This window comes from Polyodon spathula, chromosome 38 (genome assembly GCF_017654505.1).
Source record: "Polyodon spathula isolate WHYD16114869_AA chromosome 38, ASM1765450v1, whole genome shotgun sequence".
NCBI lineage: Eukaryota > Metazoa > Chordata > Actinopteri > Acipenseriformes > Polyodontidae > Polyodon > Polyodon spathula.
Window position 1 is genome coordinate 3,916,389 of NC_054571.1, and position 5,703 is coordinate 3,922,091.

Here is a 5,703-nt window from a genome sequence, read left to right on the forward strand (position 1 = left end):
CTGTTGTGCAGTTTAATCAATAAACAGAAAATAAAAGGTTGCAAGACAAACAAAACACAGGACATGGCACTGGCAGCCAAAACAAAGAGATGAAACAAAACAGACTAACATAAACAAACAGTGGACTAACAGAGAAACAAACACGGTGAGTCAAGACAGTTCTATTATTATTATTATTATTGTTGTTGTTGTTATTATTATTATTATTATTATTATGACCTCTGTCTCCAATCCCGTTCTCCACTCACCGAACACACAACCCGGAGTGACCACACCTAAATTGTAGGTACCTTGAAGGTTTGGCTGACTCGCTCCCACAAGGATAGGTAACTCAGCTCTACCTTCACTTCTGTAATAACTAGTTGCTACATTATTTTGTATAAAGATAATGTTCAAATAATATGTGGAGAGGCATTAAGTTCAGTTAACATTAAAATATTTAGGAATTGATTAGATTGAGTGAAAAAAACTAAAACAAGTGATATAAAAATAATTCTATTTCTTAATGTTTCCATGCCAGTTTGGTGTAACATATAGCAAGTTCATATATTAAAATAATTTAATTAACATTAATGATTGCAGTGGGACCTAAATATTACTGCATTCAACAGATCATTATGTTTTATAGAAAACACCATACATTTTTGTAACTCGTCTGTAATCCCATATCTTGTGGTCAATGCATACAAACAGGTTGCTTTCGACACTATAATTGAAACCACAATTTCAAAGTAAAGTGATATATCATAAATTTAACACAATCATTTACTGCAGACAGCTTTGGCTGTCAAAGTCCAGGGTCATGGGTACAGACGTCTGCCTTGCTGGAAGCGCCATCTCCCCTGGCCATACATTTGAGCCAGCAGTGGAGGAGATCCTGCAACGTTCCCACCGAGAGCTGGAGGCGTCTCAACAGGTAGCTGCGATGAATCCTTTCCGTGCTCCGGTGCCGGAGTGAATGAGTCACTGGCGCCCACCAGTGACACAGACGGTGACCCAGATGGTTCCAATCCCCACTGTGCCCCGTGGCGACCTGAGGCAATGCCTTCAGGCTTCAGTGGCAGCTAATATCCAGGGCCACCCGCAAGGATGGGGAATCGCCAGACAGGGAGGGCCCCAGCACAACAGCAACCCAGGAAGCAGTTCAAATGCCGCCCTAGGCAGGCTCCACCCCAGCCCCAGCAGCCCCAGCAGGGTCCCTTAAGGCCTTAGACCCACCCCTTCTGCAATACTGGCACGCTTGCACCTCAGACTCTTGGGTGCTTGCCACCATACAAGCACTACGGTTCCGCATAGGGCCTCCTCCCTTTCGAGGGATCATGGTTATATCGGTGAGCGACCTTTTCCAGGTCTCTAAAAACATTACTTCTCAAATAAGCCACTCTCCTTGTAGAACACACCTCTCAAGAGGAGGGGTTCAACTCGAGGTACTATCCAGTGCCAAAAAAGGATGGTGGCCTTCGCCGCATCCTTGACCTGAGACACCTCAATGGGTTCTTGAGGGAGAGAATGTTCCATCGCCACATCCTCCAGTCTGCAATGACATTTCATTTGTAATTCCAATGGTCTGATGACACAAAACACAGTAAATAACAATGATAACAGGCAATACAGTGGTGTGTATTGCTTAGTTGTAATCCTTGGGTTGGTCCTGAAATAATAACAGTCCCGATCCTTTTACACCCACACGTAACACAAACGCAATCGCCAGTCCACAGGGCATGCTGTAGTGCTAGTGGTGCTAATACAGTTTATCGTAAGTTTAGTTTAGTGCTGGCCTTTAGCGACAGCTCCGGATGATGTTAGCCATCTAATAACAACAAACAAGTATTCGTTAGACGCGACAAACGCAACAAACAAAACACTTACGATTACAATACAGGTTCTCCTTCCAGTTCAGCTTTTAACCATAGCAAGGAACAGATCACTTTGCTACTCTCCCTTTTGTACCGTCAATCATGACCCCTTCTTTGGTTAACCAGTGCACCCGCTCCTCCAATCTATGGTTGCCAGGTTGTTTCCCTTCCGGGTCAATGATTTAGTGTATCGTAGCTCTGCCCCCTTTCTAGATGATGACTTTCTTCTAACCCTGGGAATGAAATGTTTGGCCACCCAGTCCAGGGCACTCTGTTCCCTTACACAGCGCCCTCACAGGGAGAATCATTCTCTGTCTATCACAGGTCGACATTGTCAATCTCATTTAAAATTTTGAATGACTGAATCCGATTTCTGCATAGTCTTCTTTGTTCAAGACTGAATAGATTTGATTCTTTTAGCATGTCTGTATATGACATGCCTTTTATACCCGGAATAATTCTGGTTGCTCGTCTTTGCACTTTTTCTAGAGCAGCAATATCCTTTTTATAGCGAGTTCACCAGAACTGAACACAATATTCTAGATGAGGTTTTACTAATGCATTGTAAAGTTTTAACATTACTTCCCTTTGTTTAAATTCAACACTTTTCACTATATATCCAAACATTTTGTTGGCTTTTTTAAAGCTTCCTCACATTGTCTAGATCAGTTCTTCACTCTGGTCGTGGGGACCCCCTGTGTCTGCTGGTTTTCATTCCAACTGAGCTCTCAATTACTTAACTAGACCCTTAATTGAACCGAGAATTTGCTTAATTAGACATGTTTAATTGTTTTCAGCTCATAAACAGTTGCAGAGTTCAAGTTACTTATAAAATATTATAGCTAACTTCAAATCTGCAACTGAAAACAATTAAAATAATCTAATTAAGAAAATGATCAGGTCAATCAAAGGTCTAGTTAAGACTCTTCCCATGGTCTTACATCTCAGTGTACATTTAGCTTTTTTCAGAGCAGCTAGTGAATCAAATAACATTATATTTGCCTTCAGTTCAGGCTTTCAACTTGTGGTGTGGCTACATGCTGGATCCACTTTAAGTGATCTGTCTTGTATTCGCTCAAAATAAAGAGGTACTGTTATTAACTTATTATAAAGTTATGTACACAGAAAACAAGCTGTCCAAGTATGTGTGGCAAGTGAAGCACTTTGTTAATAGTCAGAGATTTACTAGTTATATTCCTGGATATTATGAGTTAAGACATTTTACCGTTGACTTAAGAAAACAGCAATGTGTATTGTATAAAGTTAATTTATTTGGTTATATTCTTAATCATTTAATGTCACAGTGCATAGGAAAAAAAGCAAGTGGCATATTTTGATGGAGCCAGGATCTCGATTAGCTGCAGAGTTTATTTCAGATGAACATCGCACTAAGTTATTAAATTGAATGTAAGGACGCTAACCCACAGAGATTGTTGGGAAATGTTGCTGTTTTGAATTGTTAACAAAAAAAATAATTGTAAACTCGAACTGAGGCAAACAAAAGTTGCAACGGAGAAAAGAACAAAAAGAAGCGGGCTGCTGTCATTTTCTTTTAAGGCTGCAACACAGGCATTGTTGTTTCTATAACAGGTAGTAAGTTCATTCATTGATACAGATGGATAACTTGTCACATCATTTTCACTTTGAGTGCCGAGTTATCTGGAGTTTGCTGTAATTCAAGAAAATGAAGACCTGTGAACACCAATTCAATAGCCCCCTTGGCTAGTATAAAAATGTAACCGGAATTAACCAGTATTTCATTTATTTCGGACCGGAACGGAACAAAATCAAAATGTCATCAGTGCAGCACTATAAACTATATATCAGAGCAACAAGTCCTACCCCTATAACTCCAAAAACCACACCTGATATATTAGTTATTCATCGTGACATATCTTCATAACACATGACACTAACCAATCCTGTATGTTTGGTAGGTGGTTATGTTTTCAAAATACCCAATTATTTTACCCACGATTTATACCCTAATTGCATTACTGCAAATGTATAATGGTATTATGTTCTGCATGTCTCCATGCAGCCTGAGACCTGGGCTTTGACCTGCACGTTGTGATACTGTACAAATTGCCTTGACCTGAATCAATAAGTGGTTAAGACTTTACAGATTGAATTCTGCAGTAATAGTGTTTGTTTACTACAGTTTCAAGTTTATTGGAAACTCAGGTGAAAGTGAAACACTGCAGTAATGATGGTATTGGCAACGTTGCTCAGCTGATGACACACAGGAGGAATAGCCTTTGTGTTGTTGCTACGGTAACTGTTCTGACTATATATTAAAAGTAGCATCTGCCAGAGCGCTTTGGACCAGCCGGGAGTTTGAACTCACGACCCTGAAACCTTATTTAAAGCTTGACAGACAATAACTAAGTTGCACAATTTGGCCAGTACTGTCTGTTTACTGTAGTTAGGCCACAAAAATAGTTGTTATAATTTAGTTTAATAATGAATGTATCCTTGTAATGAGACAGTACAAGATTAAAACATGATGACTGTTCTCCTACTCTCAGGAAGATGGAACAAGCTTTCAGTTTGATATCTATGAACATATATTTAATATTTGCAAAGAATGTTACAATATAACCTAGCCCCAAACTAACTTCCTCTTATTTTTGAGACACAAGTATAATTGGATCAGGCTGCATTTATCTGGAGGTCTTGTTTTGTAACAGTTTGTGGTTTTCATTGTGTTATAAACATCCTCTGTAATTCTGAAAACTGCATTGTTTCTGAAAATGGTCTGCAAGATGATCTAAGCAGGACACCCTAGAGATGTACACAGCCGCTCCTTTTGAAAGCTTGTTGAGCTCATTCTGAAGTTGCCTGTTGGGGCACTGTCTTTGTCATCTCGCTCCCGGATAACTCTGTGTCTCTCTTGCCTCTCAGTGGATACCCACACCTTAACAGAATACCCCTGTTACACTGTAATTGCTGTCTGTTCTAATAAGCACGACTAAATTGAATTAGTTGTTTCTGAGATCTGTCCTGCATTAATAATTGACAGTGAAACTATTAAGTGTACTGGTATACACAGGAATAAATAATTGAAATAAACCCATTTAGGAAACATTCTTAAAATGTGCAATGTGATCAATGGAAAGTGCTGCTGCTATCAAAGCAGGACCTGTGCTGTGGCTCACACTTATGGTATAACAGCACTCAGTGAGACCCTGGAAATCTACTTTTCCTACAGAACAAAAGCAGCAAGCTCTTCAGCAAAGCTTTAGGGGACCCGGTGTGGTGCTATTGTACTGTACCTGTTAAAATGTGGTACATTGTGTACTGCTCTTGCGCAATTTGCAGAACTGCAAATGCAAGTCAAAAAGGAAGTTAGAAAGGCCAAGAGAGAAATAGAAATGAACATTGCTAAGGGAGCTAAAACCAATTCCAAAATGTTTTTCCAATATTACAACAGCAAGAGAACATTCAAAGAGGAGATTAAATGTTTAAGAGATACAAATGGCAAAATCATAGAGGAAGAAAAAAAAATAGCAAATATGTTAAATGATTACTTTTCACAAGTTTTTACAAAGGAAGATACTGACAACATGCCCCACATGTCATCCAGTTCCTATCCAGTTTTAAATAACTTTAGCATAACTGAGGCAGAAGTGTTAAAGGGACTAGGAGCTCTTAAAATAAACAAATCCCCTGGGCCGGATGAGATCCTCCCAGTAGTACTCAAAGAAATGAAAGAAGTAATTTACAAACCGCTAACCAAGATCATGCAGCAGTCTCTTGACACAGGGGTGGTACCGACAGACTGGAAAATTGCAAACGTAATACCGATCCACAAAAAGGGAAACAAAACTGAACCAGGTAACTACAG